This window comes from Schistocerca americana, chromosome 7, assembly GCF_021461395.2.
Source record: "Schistocerca americana isolate TAMUIC-IGC-003095 chromosome 7, iqSchAmer2.1, whole genome shotgun sequence".
NCBI classification, from domain to species: domain Eukaryota; kingdom Metazoa; phylum Arthropoda; class Insecta; order Orthoptera; family Acrididae; genus Schistocerca; species Schistocerca americana.
This window is the reverse complement of record NC_060125.1, coordinates 517648366-517666367: the sequence shown is the minus strand read 5'-3', so window position 1 is coordinate 517666367 and position 18002 is coordinate 517648366.

The window sequence follows — 18002 nt, the reverse complement described above, 5'->3', positions numbered from 1 at the left end:
CCTGGCAACTAATTAAATATCCTGGTAACAAAATTATCGTGGCAAAAAAAACGGAATCCTGGCAGGGTCGAAATTATGAGAGGCACCCACTTGCCTTTCTCATACTGTGGCATCAAGCAGTCAGGCCTGCAAGATGAGTGGTTTGCCAAGCGAGTGGAATCTTCCTTAATTTATCGAGCAACATGAATTCTCGTATCTTACTATTTAGTTACAAATTATCCTCCTGTATGAATAATACGCGACGGAAACACGCATCTGACTATCAGTGATTTATAGAACTCTGACTGTACACTACGCACTGGCAATACCACATTTACCTTTTGTCTTTGATTTAACGGCTTTTATATAAATTCGGGACATTACGATAACATACAATTTAATGAAAAAGGCCACCAATCTCTTTCTTTTCACTATTTGATTTATTCCTCAACACACAAATTCTACAACCTACAACAAAATCACATGAGAAATTCCGCCCAGTGGGCATGGCTTTACGTTAGTGAATCTCTATACTATGGTCTCGTAATCTATTTACCGCAACAGTGCACTCCCTGGATCGGATGGTGGATCTTTTATTATACCTCACACTTCGCCTCTCACAATAATCCTCACGAAACTTTCCTCCAGATCGAGCGATACAGAAGGAACAGGCATACCCACAAATCTTTCGAAACTACCTTGCTACTCCCATGCAAAACACACATACCCAAATTACAAGACATACACAACAACAATATGAAATATTACACAAAGAACGGTTACAACTTCATCACTTTTCCGCTTTCCCACTTCAATCAATATTTATCCCAGTTTCACACGACACTGCCCCACTTTGTAATTCTACTTTCCTACTGTGAACTCTGGAGATAAACGCACGTCTTCCTGTGCAATGCAAGCCAAGTGGCGTTGCTGGAAAAACGGCCGACTCACCTTGATTCTCTCTCATAGTTTAAATTCAGCGTCACACGGAATGATATTTCTTAAATACTTCAACTTATGATACACACGCTATTTCTTAAATATTTCAGCTTATTGTACACACGCTATTAATTCTTAAATATTTCAGCTTAAGCTCACGGAAGTATCTCAACTTATAACTACACGTGGGCTCTTTGTGACCGTTGGTTTACTACAATCCCCTTGAAATTACCTGCCTCACTTTGTAATTTTCCCCACAAAAGGTCCTGTGAAAGAGAAAGTATTAATTCTAACTACTCTTAAATATTCCACATCCATACCATGCCTCCACTCTTTCATTACCGAGCACAACAAAAAAAAAACAGGTCTTTACAGCAGAAGGTTCAGCGGCAGAGTACCTGAAACATGGCCGTATTCCGATTCTCTCGCACCTCTCTCGAAGTGGGACAAGCACCCTGCTACCTTATTGGTCAGCCACATTTCAGACGCTCAAAGCTCTGGTAACTTCCATCTCTTTGGTCTCACCAAAGGTAGCCAAAGGATCGACTCAAAGATGATCATATATTCCGATTCACTATCTGTGGTTAGCAGACGACCATACATTCATTCCTTTCACAGATCTCACCAAACTGGATGTAGGGATTTATTTTGAGGGAGTGCACATGTGATCAATTAAATAAATAAATTGTCATTCTTTCCCACACTGGTATCCGGCTTCGCTGTATTAATTGAAATTGAGTTACTTTTACACAAAAAATGTTGTTCTGACAAGAATTTCGTACCTATTTTCAATGTTGGGCGGTACTGTACCCTTTCAATTCAGTCTGCCCGCAATTTCTTTACGCATTCTGTCCTCGGCTACTCTGATTTCATTACCTAATTTTTCAAAAAGTTTTGTTTCCAGGTCAGTTATTGATTCATTTACATTGCCAGTTTCTAAAGTTTCATTTATTTTGATAATGTGCGCGTTGATACGTCGAGTCTCCTGTTTCAGAAGACCGACTTCTTCGTTAACTTTATTAACTTGGTCAGGTATTTCTTCACTCGGTTAAATTTAATTGAATAGCCTGTGCGTTTTCATGTATTTCTTTTTGTACCGTTTGTGTTTGATTGTGTGTTTCTACGATTTCTGACAATTTCTTTTCTAAGTCATTTACCAGTACATTGTATACACTATTGACGGTTTTGATGACTTTGTCTTCGATCTTTTGATCGATTTCATTGGTGAGTTTATTTAAGCGTTGATCGAAATGCCTGTGTATGTTTTCAAATTGCGTGTTTACACTTGAAAACTGCTGTTGGAACCCAATTTCCATGTTTGACAATTTTGTGTTTGTCATGTTGTGGCTGACTTCTAGATTCGCCAGTTTTGTGTTCATTGTGTTGTGGCTGATTTCTAGATTCGCCAGTTTCTCGCTCACGTTTGACATCAGACTATATAATGCCTCAAGCGTAACTGACGAAGCTTGTGTGTTTGTATTTATGCCATTATTTGTTGCCATTGTTTCTCTGCCACGGTCTGATTGAATCGAAACCGGGCTAGGTTCACTGATTTCACGCGAAATATTTTCATCTGATCTGGTAATCGATGCTTCATCGACTGTGCACAAGGTTTCATTTGCAAGTGGTTCGTAATTGTTAATCCCTGTGGAGTGCAATTGAATTGTATTTACTTTTACATTATATTGTGCTGAAAAACTAATTGCGTCATCATTTACGTCACTATTGTCAGAATCGGTGACGTGTCCATGAACATTTGTCAAATTAAAGTTCTCCGATTCCATTGTGAAGATATTATTTTTATCTGTACTTTACTGTTAATCTAAATCTTTAAATTCTCTCGCAGTTGAATTAATAAAAATATCTCGCGATTGTTATTTGTTGCGCGTCGGAAATTTACAAGATGGCGCACTACGTCTTCTAATTCTGCGATTGTTGAACATAAAAAAGTAATTATGAAAGTGTAATTGTGTGTTGCCACAAACACTACCAGGATTTTAATATGGAAAGGAAAAGGTTCTGCTTTAAGTGGAGCTAAGCCAAGGTGCAACCGCTGCATGCGTTTGCGCTTTCCTACCTTAATTCCAGCTCAGCTGCGTCACTCACGATTACGTTAGTTCTGTAAATCCTTGTCCTTGTTCCTTCTGGTTATTGTGCCATCCGTTTATACAGTTAATATTGTTTCACCTTATTCGTCATTTTCCATGTGCGTCATGTAACAGAGAAACAGTAATTAGTACAAGTACATTTGTAGCACAACAATGAAGTACTTACTCTTTGTTCCACCAGCACTGTCCCTGTCAGCGGTCGCCAGTGTGGCGAAATAAATAAAAAAACATTTCGTTTTTATTGTGTTTTTTAACTTTAGAATTTTTGAAAGGCTTTTTTACGGATTGTATTGACCGGCTTGAATGCGGACAAATACAGTGCTGCGTGAAATATGCCTGTAATATAATTTACCATTCCGATTAATTACATTTTGAATTCTACGTCATTGTTGATTTAATCAGAGTTCTCATCTTAGACGTAGAATTAGTCCTTCTGCCACAATATTTATTCATCAGTCGCCATCGAAGCTCTTCTCTTTGTTGACCGTGTGTATCTTCCTAAGTCGGCATCGGTTCACTTCACGAAGACGGTGGAAACCAAGGAATACAATGCTACGTTGCTTTAAATAATTTTCGTAACACTTCGATACTTCTCACTATTTTTTTATTCACAAGACAATAAAACTTGCTCAGCTCGTCGCACAAACCATAATTACTAACAATATGGTTGCCTTTCCGCAGACACCAAAAATTACGTCCATCCTCCACGAGGCAACAATCGAAAGTGTCCCTTAGCTCCTTGGAGTATGAAACAAAAGAGAATCCAATGTGAACATTACAAAGATTATAATCTACATGCCTCTCAATTTAATCTTTGACGCAGCCTTTAAGGTATTGTATGTCTCTGCGTCGGAATGTGTCATTACAGTGGGAAAAGAGGAGGGGACAGGGTCGCAGTCGCAGCCAACTGTCGCGTCTTGCACAACGTAGCTTATAAGTCTCCGGGAAGAATTCCTACTTAACACACTGACTGAAAGGTAATTTTTACGCCCTGACTCACGATATTCATCAAACTTTGTGGGAATGTTCATCACATGACAGGTATAAATGAGTAAACTTTCTTTCCGTTCCGAAAACAGACGTACATCGTCAATAGCAACATGAAATGTAACCCCCATGGGCACTAATACACACTTGCATTAGCTGGCGCATAGAAGCCAGCAGCCTCCGAGCGTATTCTTGAGGAATTCGTTGTGACATCTGAAACAAGTAATGCGTCAGTACATGAAGGCTAGTACGAAAGTATGCGAGTACGTGTTCCATCGCAGCAACGACATGCTCTATGGGTAACAAATCAGGGGACTGGGCAGACCAGACTAGGATCCAAACGTTCCACAGGGAACTTGTGACACTACAGTTGAGCATTTAACATACCCCTGAGATGCTTACAAGCTCTGAACCCAACGACATATGAATTGAACAAACCTTTCACTATATTATGACAAAGTGGCGCAACGGAAACTAATAAACATCTGAATTTAAACAGAGATGGTCCCGTTAAAAATGAAATATTGGTACCATACTTCAAATAGTCTAGTGAGAAAGGGGGTTCCATCGGATTACGTAATGAAAGCATAAAGAATAAAATCAGTTTATTACTAAGATGCATTGACTTGTTCCAATCACGGAATCGGCAAAACAAATAATTATAAAGTGCACAAAGGTTGAAATGAATTATAAAAGTTACACGATAATTCCTTGGGACAGGTGGGTGGAATGGGAAATGAAATGATACAATTAGCTACGTTCGTGTAAATTCCCAAATAATTCCCAGGACGAAGAAGGTCTCCTTCTGGAGATGTAAGGCTAATTTCTCCCTCCCTGGAGATCGAAAACGAAGTGTGTACCCACTCTCCTTCTCAAAATCTTGCTGGTTCTGCCAGCATCAGGTTCTCATTAGCCAATTGGTGTAGACCTTCCGAGTTCTGAACAACGAAAATTTATAGCAATAGCAACAATCTCCCTTCTCCTAAAGAATACATTGTGATGAAGCAGTGATACATCTTTGTTTCTTAGAGTGAGGCAGAAAGCAGAAATTCTCTCCCACTATGAGATTGATTTCAGGTTTCGGCAAATAATACGGGATGCACATATGCATCCAGGAGTGTTCCTACCCGCTACTAAAATAATTTTGGTAAAACAACCAAGGACTCCCTTACAAAATTTAAATATCAACTTCTAATGACTTCCTTTGAGTCTAACAGATTGTTCTGCGCTGAATGTGTCGCGTTTTCCCATTATTAGCAGATTTATGTCTTTCTTGAAAGCATTCTTTACTCGGCTTCTCACAATGGAAGCCTCCGGCCCTCTGCAACACCCTAATCAGAGCATCGGACACCGTCTCTGACAGCTCCCATCTCCCCTTCGTACCTGGATCAGGACTCTGCCTTTCAGCGAGGAACATTTTTACGATTCACTTGCAGTTGGGCCCTTGCGGTCTTTAGTCTCCGACAGTCATCCAGTGGACCCAACTTACATAAAAAATTACGCATATCTTTAACCGAATAAAAAGAAAGTTGCGAAGTGCTTATTAGATTCGCAATCATTGTTGTTTGTTTCAAGTACATCCACATCTTCGTGTGTTGCTAGCAATTTGAGTAGATTTTGTCGTCAAATTTAGAATAGTGGGCTATTAATTAGGTTACAGAGCAGTTTTGAGAAAACTGTCCCGGTAACACTCTGCAGTATGGTATCTTATATTATCCTGCTGGAACATACTGTATGATACATGAAGGTATGACGAAGTGTTTTACCATTTCTCTCACATACTGACGAGCAATTAGCCTCTCCTCAACAATAGCCCAATAAGTCGTGTTGCCACATCCACTAGCTCCCGACACCATGATCCCAGAAGATGGAGAGGCGTGAGTCTCGAGAATTACTGTTTCCTTTGATCTTTCACGAGACTGTCTGCGGATATTTAGCACCAAACAAAAGCGAAACTCATCCCTAAACACCACAGAATGCTACTCACTGTTCCAATTGACTCTGACTGTAGGTCATGCAAGTCTTTTTTGTCTGTGGCATAGAGTCAGCGGTTACGACCTATGGCAACTTGATTCTCAACCCAGGTTACAGTAATCTATTCTAGACGATTTGTGGAGATACTTTGACTGGATTTAAGCCGTTGTCATTTATCACTTGTCAGAGCTAGTAAACAATCGTAAGATCTTCTCGTAGCGTAACCCTTCTGGAAGTATCAGTGCCTAACCTTCCTATCACACTGCTGCCCTGAACCCATCCCATCACCACTCGTTCTACAGTCGTCGCACTACAGCCAATACCTGGGCGACCTGTGTGTATGGCGCTTCCCCGTCCCTCATGCCAATGATTTCTCAAAGTCCAAAATACTCTGATAAGCTACAAGTGCACTTCCTCTGGTCATGCTCTGCTGTGACCTCCAGTTGAAAAGTTCCAGTAACGCTAGACAAGCCCAATCTCCATCATGTACTCGCACCATTCTACATCTATGGGAACGGCTTTGGAGAGAGGACACTTTTCAGACTTTTGCCTCTAGCCAGTCATGGAACAGAAGCTTAATATTTTTTCTTGTTGTTGTTGTGACCATCAGTGTGGTTGGAAGCAGCTCTCCATGCTAATCTATCCTGTGCAAACCTCTTTATCTCCGAGTAACTACTGCAACCTACGTCCTCCTGAATCTGCTTACTGTATTCATCTCTAGGTCTCCTCTACGACTTTTAATCCCCCCCACCCCACCCAAGCTTCCCTCCAGTACCAAATTGGTGATCCCTTGATGCCTCAGAATGTGTCCCACCAACCGATCCATTCTTTTAGTCAGGTTGTACCACAAAATTCTCTTCTCCTCAGTTCTGTTCAGTACCTCCTCATTAATTATGTGATCTACCCATCTAATCTGCAGCATCCTTCTGTAGCACCACATTTCAAAAGCTCTTATTCTCTTCCTACAGAAACTGCTTATCGGCCATGCTTCACTTTCAACCATGGCTATACTCCATACAAATACTTTCAGAAAAGTTTTCCTGACACTTAATTCTGTGCTCGATGTTAATAAATTTCCCTTTTTTAGAAACGCTTTTCTTGCCATTGCCGGTCTACTTTTTATATCCTCTCAACTTCGACCATCATCAGTTATTTTGCTGCCCAATTAGAAAAACTCCTCCACTACATTAAGTTTCTCGTTTCTTAATCTAACTCCCTCAACATTACCTGATTCAATTCGACTACATTCTGTTATCCTCGTTTCGCTTTTATTGATGTTCATCTTATACCCACGTGTCAAAACACTTTCCATTTAGTTCTTCTGCTCTTCCAAGTCCTTTGCTGTCTCTGACAGAATTACAATGTCATCGGCAAACCTCAGAGTTTTTATTTCTTCTGCGTGGGCTTTAATTCCAACTCCAAACTTTTCCTTTGTTTCCTTTACTACTTGCCCAATGTACAGAACGAATAACTTCGGGGATAGGCTACAACCCTGTCTTACTCCCTTCTCAACCACTGCTTCCCTTTCACGCAGTTCGATGCTTATAACTGCCGCCTGGTTTCTGCAGAAGTTGTAAATAGCCTTTCACTCCCCGTATGTTACCCCTGACATCGTTAGAATTTGAAAGAGAGTATTACAGTCAACATTGTCAAATCCTTTCTCTAAGTCTACAAACGCTATAATGTAGGTTTGCCTTTCCTTCACCTATCTTCTATGAGAAGTCGCACGCTGAGTATTGTCTCATGTGTTGCTACATTTCTCCGGAATCCAAACTGATCGTCCCCCAGGCTAGTTTCTATCAGTTTTTCCATTCTTCCGTAAAGAAATCGTGTAAGTATTTTGCAACCAGGACTTATTAAGGGGAGCCGGAGGTGGTCAAATCCTAAAAATTACGATTTTTTTGTTGCTGCCGAAAATTAATTGGAACATTCCTCTTCAATGTAAACTTTGAATTATTGTTCTACTCGCCCTAGAAGTGGAGTTACTACCATTTTCCCCCAACGCCTGCAGAGGAAATAGGCGGCCGCTGAATGCATCTAATACCCTCTCGTGACTTCCTGGCGAACTGCTTAGGATTTTCTCGGCCTGTTACGCATACAGCGCCTTATGTTATGCATACAGCGAGTGTGTAAGGGTTGGCTACATTGTTTTCTGTGACAAATGAAGCGCTAAGAGCGCGGAACATCGTCTCTTTGCTGTTTACCGTTTCGAATTAGTTCAGTGTTGCGCCTGTTGTTGGTAGTATTATACTCCTTGTGTAAAGCGTTGTTCTGGTTACGATGCCCCGTTTTAGTAACCGTGTATATAAGAAGAGGAAGAACGTAGGGAAAAGAAAATTAACACTAATACCAAGTTGCGATACTACAATTACTGAAACAGTGCGTTCTTCTGCTAAGCAACACATGGCCGGCCATAGCCCTGCGACATCTTCTAGCAAGAAGCTGACTGGTGGAAGTGACAGATTTCGTGAATATGTTAGTGACAGTGATGATATTAACGAAGTACTGAATATTGGATTATTATCTTCTGTGCTGAAAGAAAGTGTTCTGTGCAAAATGTGTTCAAGTGTAGGAGTGGGACTAGAGATAACAAAGCACTTTGGTTTAGCTTGTGAGATGAAGATAATCTGTGCATGTTGCAACTATCAAGTGACTTTCTAAATTCACATGCCAGTCTCTTTGGTGAAAATGGACGATCTAGAGTGTTTGATGTGAATGTTCGACTTGTGTCCATTGGAAAAGGGTCTGCTGCTGATAAACTGTTTTGTGGTATTATGAACTTGTCATCGCCTCCAAGCAAATTTGGGTACTACTGTGAACTGGTAGGATCCTCTGTTGAAGATGTGGCTTTGAAAACCATGAAGGAAGCAGTGGAGGAATCTGTAGAAATGAACCGTGGTTCTAGGGATTTGGTAGTGGCATTAGATGGTTCCTGGCAAAAGAGGGGTCATAAATCCCTGAATGGGGTTGTAACTGCTACTTGTGGTGATAGTGCAAAAGTGATAGATGTTGCAATATTATCAAAACATTGTAGGTGCAAAAATAAAATCAAAGGAGAGCACAGTGGAACCTGTGAGGCAAATTTTAGTGGATCAAGTGGAGCAATGGAAGTGGATGGAGTGAAACAAATTTTTGAACGTTCAGTTCCCAGATACAACGTTAGGTACAAATACTACCTTGGGAATGGTGACTCCAAAGGTTTCAAGACTGTAGAGGAACTGAAACCATATGGAAATGAATTTGTATTTGAAAAGTTGGAATGCATTGGGCATGTGCAAAAGCGTATGGGTGCACGGCTTCGAAGGCTCAAACAAACTTTGGGTTCAAGTAAGTTCAGTGATGGAAAGACAATAGGAGGGAGAGGTAGGCTTACTTATGAGGTGATTGAACGTCTACAGATATACTATGGGTATGCTATAAGGCAAAATAATAGTTATGTTAGTGACATGCGAAAAGCAGTGTGGGCATTGTTCCTTCATACTGCCTCTTCCAATGAATACCCTCAACACAGCCTGTGCCCAAAAGATTCCTGGTGCAAATATAATGCAAAAAAGGACTATTATCACAAACATGGTTTGCCAGCAGCTGTGATAAATGCAATAAAACCAATTTTTCATGACTTAGCACAGCCATAGTTGTTACACAAATGTCTACACGGAAAGACGCAGAATCCTAATGAGAGCGTAAACAATTTGATTTGGAAAGTGATTCCTAAAAGGGTGTTTGTAAGCATAAAAACACTGCTCTTTGGCATTTATGATGCAATAGCAACCTACAACCAAAGGAACAGTGTGAAGTGTGAAGTTCTGAAGGCATTAGGATTTACAGCTTGGGTGAACACTGTACGAGCACTAAGAAATATTGACAGAGAAAGGATAAGAGGAGCAGAAAGAAGAGAAAGGCATATGAGGTATCATGGAGCAACAGGCCAGAAAAGAAGACAGAAGAGGAAGCTTTTGGAGGATGAAGAAGAAGACCCTGATAATCCATCCTATAGTGCAGGAATGTATTGAGAAACTTTGATAGCCATTTCCCGTAAATTACAATTTTTCGAATATAACGAACATTTTCTCAAAATCCACTCAAGCTAGAGAGGTGAAATTTTTATACAGCACTCCTAGTGGTCAAACTTACATTGTAACACAGCCATTTGGCAATATATTCAGTAGTTTCATTTCAGTTTAATTATAAAGCAATTATTTCTAAAAAAATTCGGGTCATTAATAAAAAAAATAATTGGAAGGAAACTAGAAAAGAGACTCCAAAATCCCTCTGTCATAACCAATACTAAACCACTCTATATGTAAAAAAAACAAATTTTTCTATTTGGTAGTTTATTCATAAATGTTCCTCAAACTTAGTGATTTTAACATGGGCAGCATAGGCACCTCCGGCTCCCCTTAAACTGATAGTAATTTTTACATCTGTCAGTACCTGCTTTCTTTGGAATAGGAATTCTTATATTCTTCAAGAAGAAGAAGAAGAAGAATATAATATTTTTTCTTATTCTGTTTGAAATGATAGGGCTAACTTGTGCTGAAATTACAGAAACTACTCCGGAAAGGAAGTTTTCTCCAACTGTTAACAACTGGTCCACGGTACAACATGGTGATGTACCTAGGAACAAATCTTCTATTCAAATCTAAATCTGTTTCAGTCGAGAAAATCTTGCCAATACTGTGTTTAATAGTCTGTGTGTTACAGTCAGCCGGTGGTGGTCTTGTGGTTAACGTTGCTAACTCTCGATCGTGGTGCCCTGGCCTCGATTTCCGGCCAGGCCGTTGATTTTCTCTGTTCGGAGCTCGGTGTGTGTGCTGTCTTTATCATCGCCGACGAGCAAGTCGCCGAAGTGGCGTCAGCTAAAAAGAGGGCAAAATCCCAGGAGGCGGCACCCGGCAACATTTATTTCATTTTTGATGTGTTAAATTATCATTTTACTATACACCAACAATCAGTAAGTAAAATCAAATTAATTAAAAATCAATAACAAATTAAACTCCGGCCGCTGTGACTGAGCGGTTCTAAGCGCTTCAGTCCAGAACCTCCCGACTGCTACTGTCGCAGGTTCGAATCCTGCCTCAGGCATGGATGTGTGTAGTGTCCTTAGGTTAGTTAGGTTTAAGCAGTTGAGAGTCTAGGGGACTGATGACCTCAGATGTTAAGTCCCATAGTGCTTAGAGCCATTTGAACCAAATTAAACTATTCTGAAATAGCAGCTGTTGGCAACTAACACAAATTTCCATATCCACGACAGGGAGAATTATTAAGATAGTAAACAAACTCAGTTCAACTGCAAATATCAGCCGGCCGGAGTGGCCGAGCGGTTCTAGGCGCTACAGTCTGGAACCGCACGACCGCTACGTCGCAGGTTCGAATCCTGCCTCGGGCATGGATGTGTGTGATGTCCTTAGGTTAGTTAGGTTTAAGTAGTTCTAAGTTCTAGGGGACTGATGACCTCAGAAGTTGAGTCCCATAGTGCTCAGAGCCATTTGAACCATTTGCAAATATCATGTGTTCGACGGCAGAAGACCTTCTTCCGTTTCAAGGTACAAGTCAGGGCACGACCGACGAAGTTTGGCTTTAGGGACTACACGTTATGTAACTCAGTTTTGAAATGTATAGAATTTTACTGACCATAAAACTTTTTAACTGAAGGATTAAAACTGTCTTCCAATGAGTTTTAATACACCACTAGCTGAGTATCCTATGATGTCTGGGTATGCATTTATCCAAAATCCATTAGCCCATCTTCCCTTCCCCCTCCTTTTGCTTCATCTCCTCGCCTCTCCCCTCCACTCATATCTTTCGTCCCCCTCTTTCTGTCTACCTCCTCCACCCACACTATCTCCTCCTGTCCCTCTCTATGTCCATCTGCTCCTCCCCACTATCTTCGCCCATCTGCTCATTTCCCGTCTGTCCAACAACACCTTCTACCTCTTTCCATCTCCTCCACCCATCCCCCTCTGAGTCTATCTCCTCCTATCCCTCTATCTACTCATTACTCCTCCCCAGCTCTCTGTCGATCTCCTCCTCCCCTGTCTCTGTCCATCTCCTCTTCCCCTTCTCTTTTTATTTCCTGCATCCCATCTTTCTGCCTATCTCCTCGTCCACCCTCTCTCAGTCCATCTCCTCCTGCTCCCTCTCTCTGTCCACCTCCTCCTTTTTCCTCCATCTGTCTCTCTCCTTCCCCTCATTGTGTCCATCTCCTCCTCTCTCATATATGGCTCCAAGTCCTCCTCTTCCTACTCTTCCTTCTCCCTTCACTGTCTACGTTATCACCCTCACCCCAATACTAGGTTGCTGGTTCTTATCCCCCAGTATTTCTTTCCAGGTAGTAATATGTGTACCACGTCTGGTAGAAATCGACCCAAAGGTTCAGGAGGAGCTTCTTAACCGCCGATTTACCAAAATACAGACGTTTCACATGTATTTAACATATTTCACATGTATTTGTACACGTATTTCTTCCTTTACTGTGGTGAATTTCGTCCTGCAGTTTCAATTTCACGCAGCGTAATTTCTGTGACATCATTTTTCCTCAACAATGTATCGTTCAATAGCATAATTTTACAAATACACTCGGTGGTATATTTTTACACTGTGTGCAAAATGTATTACGAATAGATTTAGCAATAAACGCGATAGAATTTAATACGTGGTGAATGATGCGGTAGTTTTTCACGCTTCTCAGTGTTTATGACATCATATGTCCTGAACTATGCGTATTTTGTAGGTAAATTCAGCTCCATATGTGAATACTGTCTTCGAATTTAACAGAGTCGGTAGCAAAGAAGTAATATAGTTAAATGCCATGCATGATGCGACAGGTTTTCACGCATCTCAGACTGTATAACGTCAGATCTCCTGAACTATGTGTCGTAAGGTGATATAGTTTTGCACATACTGTCTGCAAAATGTGTCATGCATATAGTTAGTTGCAAAGAGGTATTAATTAAAAACTTTATGCCTGACGCGGCAATTTTACTTCATGAACAGCAAACATGAAGTAAGCTATAAACTTTTTCCTTTCATCATTTTTTGGGGGTGTCAGCGAGAAAAAGTTTCTGGAGCTTTGAAATTATGTGTAAATTTTGTTTCTCTCGTTTTCAAAATACTGGATGAATAAAGTCTGGGTTGCCTACACTTCTTTTTCAGCCCCATCCTTTTATGACCCCCACAGCGATTCTTTCCAGACAGTAAGTGATATGCGTACCAAAGTTGACTGAAATCGATCCAGTGTGTTTGAAGCACAAGTGGAACATACCTACTTAGATACATACATACATAAATATGTACGTACATCCATTTTTACAACTTGTAGATATAAGCATTTTGTCTGTTGAGGGCCGAGCGGTTCTAGGCGCTACAGTCTGGAACCGCGCGACCAATACGGTCGCAGGTTCGAATCCTGCCTCGAGCATGGATGTGTGTGATGTCCTTAGTTTAGTTACGTTTAAGTAGTTCTAAGTACTAGGCGACTGATGACCTCAGAAGTTAAGTCCCATAGGGCTCAGAGCCATTTGTCTGTTGAGGAAGCGTTCCATCTCGCAAATCAGCTTGTCATCATTGCGGAAATGCCCGCCACACAATGGTTTCGTCATACCAGGAAAGAGGAAGACATCATGTCAGGACAATGCGGGTAGGGGCGGGACAAGATTTTATAGCCCAAAGAAGCAGTATATAAAGCACGACTATGTGCCAGGCAGAAAGAGCTGGATCTTCGTCGGGAGCATAAACACCATCTTCGGCAGCTTCCAGTGACTTTTTATATTGACAACCTCCCGTAATCTCATCAGCAGATTCTTTAAGGAATCGAAATCCGATGTATAAAACAGGCTCAAACATCTGATTATTTTACAAATCAGCGATGTGTCAGATACTTGACTTTAAGCATGAATGTTTAGACGCGAAGAGAAGCTTCTGAAATGTGATGTTACAGAAGAATGCTAAAGATTAGATGGGTAGATCACGTAATTAATGAAGAGGTGTTGAATAGAATTGGGGAGAAAAGAAATCTGGGGCGCATCCTGACTGGAAGAACCGATCTCTCGGTAGGACGCATTATGAGACATCAAGGGATCACCAATTTAGTGTGGATAAAAATCGTAAAGGGAGACCGAGAGATGAATATAATAATTAGATTCAGAAGGATGTAGGTTGCAGCAGTTATTCGGAGATGAAGATGCTTGCAAATTGTTCAAATGGTTCTGAGCACTATGGGAGATAACATCTGAGGTCATCAGTCCCCTGGACTTAGAACTACTTAAACTTAACTAGCTTAAGGACATCACACACATCCATGCCCGAGGCAGGATTCGAACCTGCGACCGTAGCAGCAGCGCGGTTCCGGACTGAAGCCCCTAGAACCGCTCGGCCACAACGGCCGGCTGAAGATGCTTGCACAGGATGGAGTAGCAGGGAGAGCGGCATCAAACTAGTCTTCGGAGTGAAGACCACAACAACAGCAACAAGAATTTAAGCGAAAAATAGTTTATATAACGTTTAAATTATGATTATACTGTATGTTTATGTTGTATGAATATGATACGGGTATTTGCGCGCCGTTGGTTACGCTACCTCAAGAAAAACACAGTTTCTAATTGTAACACTTGTCTTATTGTGTTACAGTTTTTAAGTACTACAACCTAATTTCGCGGAATATTGAAAACAAAAATTTATTGCCCTTGGCGGCTGTTACATAGGCAATCTGCAAGTGGTATCCGCTCCTGGGTTCCGGCATTGGCGCTTTGTAGCATAGATGCTGGTGTGGTGGTTTGTTCTTTAGGGGCATCATCTGTTAAAGCCAGCCATATAACATGAAAGTTGCCATCATGTCATCCAATATGGGGTTTGTCATGTCGCACAATATTACAAAAATTGGTTGAAATGGCTCTGAGCACTATGGGACTTAACATCTGAGGTCATCAGTCCCCTAGACTTAGAACTACTTAAACCTAACCTAAGGACATCACACACGTCCATGCCCGAGGAATCGAACCTGCGACCGTAGCAGCAGCGCGGTTCCGGACTGAAGCACCTAGAACCGCTCGGCCACGACGGCCGGCCGTAATTAACAGGTCACTGATTTACGTAAGCAGTGATGGCGCCCGATAGCGACCCATATGAGCTCAATTGGATTTACATCAGGCGGATTTTGACGACGAGACATCAACATGAGTTCATAATAATGTTCATGAAACCACTGAAGCACGGTTTTGGCCCAGAGACACGGACAATTGTACTGCTGAAAGATGACATCGCCTTCGGAGAAGACATCAAGCATGAAGGGATGCGAGTGGTTCGCACCTGCCAGCGTGTCTTTGATTACTATCTCGGGTCCCATGCAAGCGCAGGACAATGTCACCCATAGTATAATACTACTCCCACCAGCTAGCGTCCGTGGCGCGCTGCACGTTTCGAGCCGCCTTTCATCTCGACGACGGCGTTTGTAGAGACGACCGTCGACCTAATGAAGTAAAAATATGATTCACTCGAAGAGACGACACGTTTCCATTGATCTACGGTCTAATCCCGATAGATCAACATATGAACACGTTGGGATGGTCTGCTGCGGAGCTCCATGTTGAACAAGTACAATGAACGATGTGCTCCGAAACACTTGTGCGTGTACCAGAACTGTGATCATCAGGCAGAGATGCTACTGATCACCATCTATCCTACTTTCCAAAGCAGACAAGCGTCCGAACCCCACGTTCTGTGAAGTGTTGGAAACGTCCAACCATTTTTGTCTATTGGTAGTTTCACTACCCTTCTACCTCTTTCCGTAGATTCTCATGACAGTATCACGTGAACATTCGACCAGTTTTGGAGTTTTAGAGATACTCGTTCACAGGCTCTGCTTAATAATAATCAGCCCTTTGTAGAAGTCGCTTATTTCAATGGATTTCCCATTTTCAGCCTATATTTTCGCTACGGTGATCCGCCGTTCGTATCTGCTTTGCTTCGATACTTTCGTTACCGCGTCACGCGCCCGCAAAATCCAGTGTCTCAGTGGGCAGTGGTCATAATATTTTGGCTTATCAGTGTACATTTCCACCCACTTAGCGTGGATTGGTGCAGCGTTTTTCTCCTTCAAAAGCATAAAGACTTCACTTTCTCATCGTGCTGCAACATTCTGGTTTGGCTCCACTAGCGGCGTGCTATGATACTATGGAGTGATGGTTTCAGTGTATGCCACGTCCACGAATATGTATTTGCAAACAAACGAAAATTTGCTCTATTGAGGCTTAACGCCTGCAGTATCAGCAACCAACATTACATCAGCGCTTCGAAGCTGCCTAACAAGCAGCGGACATGCTCCGACTGTCTACGACCCAAGGGCCGCTAGAGGCCGCGGCCACATAGGTCTGTTCTCCAAAACACGTGATCGAAAATAGGCCTGGCTGGATTCCGGTGCCAAGTGATATTTAAGGCTGCACCCGGGCAAGACCAGTTCAGTTCACTCTCAGTGAATCTCCTGGGCCAGGCGCCGAATCTGCAAGAATCCCATCAATCACGATTCTCGCTCGACAGCCACCTTCATGACATCGCTGCCGTACACGTCTGATTTCGTGACCCTGAAAGCTGCCAGCTGTTGCCTTAGAGCGTATGTGGCCACCTCGGTGAAGAAAATGGGGTCTCTGTCGTTGTGACAGGCTCATGGTCTCTCAAATTTGTTGCTATTTAATTTTCTGACGGCTGCACGCTGGTCTTAGACAGTTTTGCTCCCTATGGGACTTAAAAACTGTTCATTCAGTTCGTACTTCAACTCAGAGTGTCATACAGGAATTTGGTTTTTATAAAGCGTGTGTTTAATGATCTTACACTTACTAGCAGCTTTGTGCCACCAGAAGTTATCACTGTTGTATTTCAAGAAGTGGCTTATTTTATGTTTTGTTTCAGTCCATATGGAAGCGGATGTTCTACTAATCTTTGATGAATAAATTTGTTCAGTCAATGTTTCTTGGATATTTTTGTGCCGTTGTCGGCGACATATCAAAATTAATTACGTAAATTACGAGGGCTATCCACAAAGTACATTACGTTTTGGAATTAAAAATAAATAAAGTATTGGAATTTTTTTTATTATCTACAGATGAAAGCCACACTTAAATACTACTTTTCTACATAGTTGCCATTTACATTAAGGCACTTATCGTAGCGATGGACGAGCTTGGAAATTCCTTCGTCGTAAATTTCGGCCGCCTGCGCCTTCAACCACGTGGTTACCTCTTTTGGGACAGAAAAGGTGTGATTTTTGTGGATTTCCTGGAAAGAGGTACTACAATAAACTCTCAAAGGTATTGCCAAACTCTGCACAACCTCAGAAGAGCAATACAAAACAATCGCAGGGGAAGTTGGGCTCAAAGATCTTTCTGATTCACGACAACGCCCGGGCCCACACGGCAAATGCCACTCGTCAAGTTCTCGAATCTTTTAAGTGGGAGTTGTTTCCTCATCCGCCGTACAGTCCCGACCTGGCACCGAGCGACTTCCACTTATTCCCAGCAATGAAGAAGTGGTTGGCTATGCAGTGTTTTGATGACGATGCACAGCTTCAAGAAGAGGTAACCACGTGGTTGAAGGCGCAGGCGGCCGAATTTTACGACGAAGGAATTTCCAAGCTCGTCCATCGCTACGATAAGTGCCTTAATTTAAATGGCAACTATGTAGAAAAGTAGTATTTAAGTGTGGCTTTCATCTGTATATAATAAAAAAAATTTCCGATTCTTTATTTTTAATTCCAAAACGTAATGTACTTTGTGGATAGCCCTCTTATTTTCTTTTAGGCGATAATTATTACCTGAAGACTTAGCCATACTATTGTGTAGACTACTTAAAAGACAAAAGGACAAAAGAAGCAATATACTGAATGTATCTCCTGGTGTTCAGTTCAGAGGAATGATGGCACACATCAACACACTTCCACACTTCATAACACAAGCAGCCATCAACTACTGCTACTAATACATATTACTTGTTTTCATCTCAGATTGCTTCCCCTCTCAAAAGTAC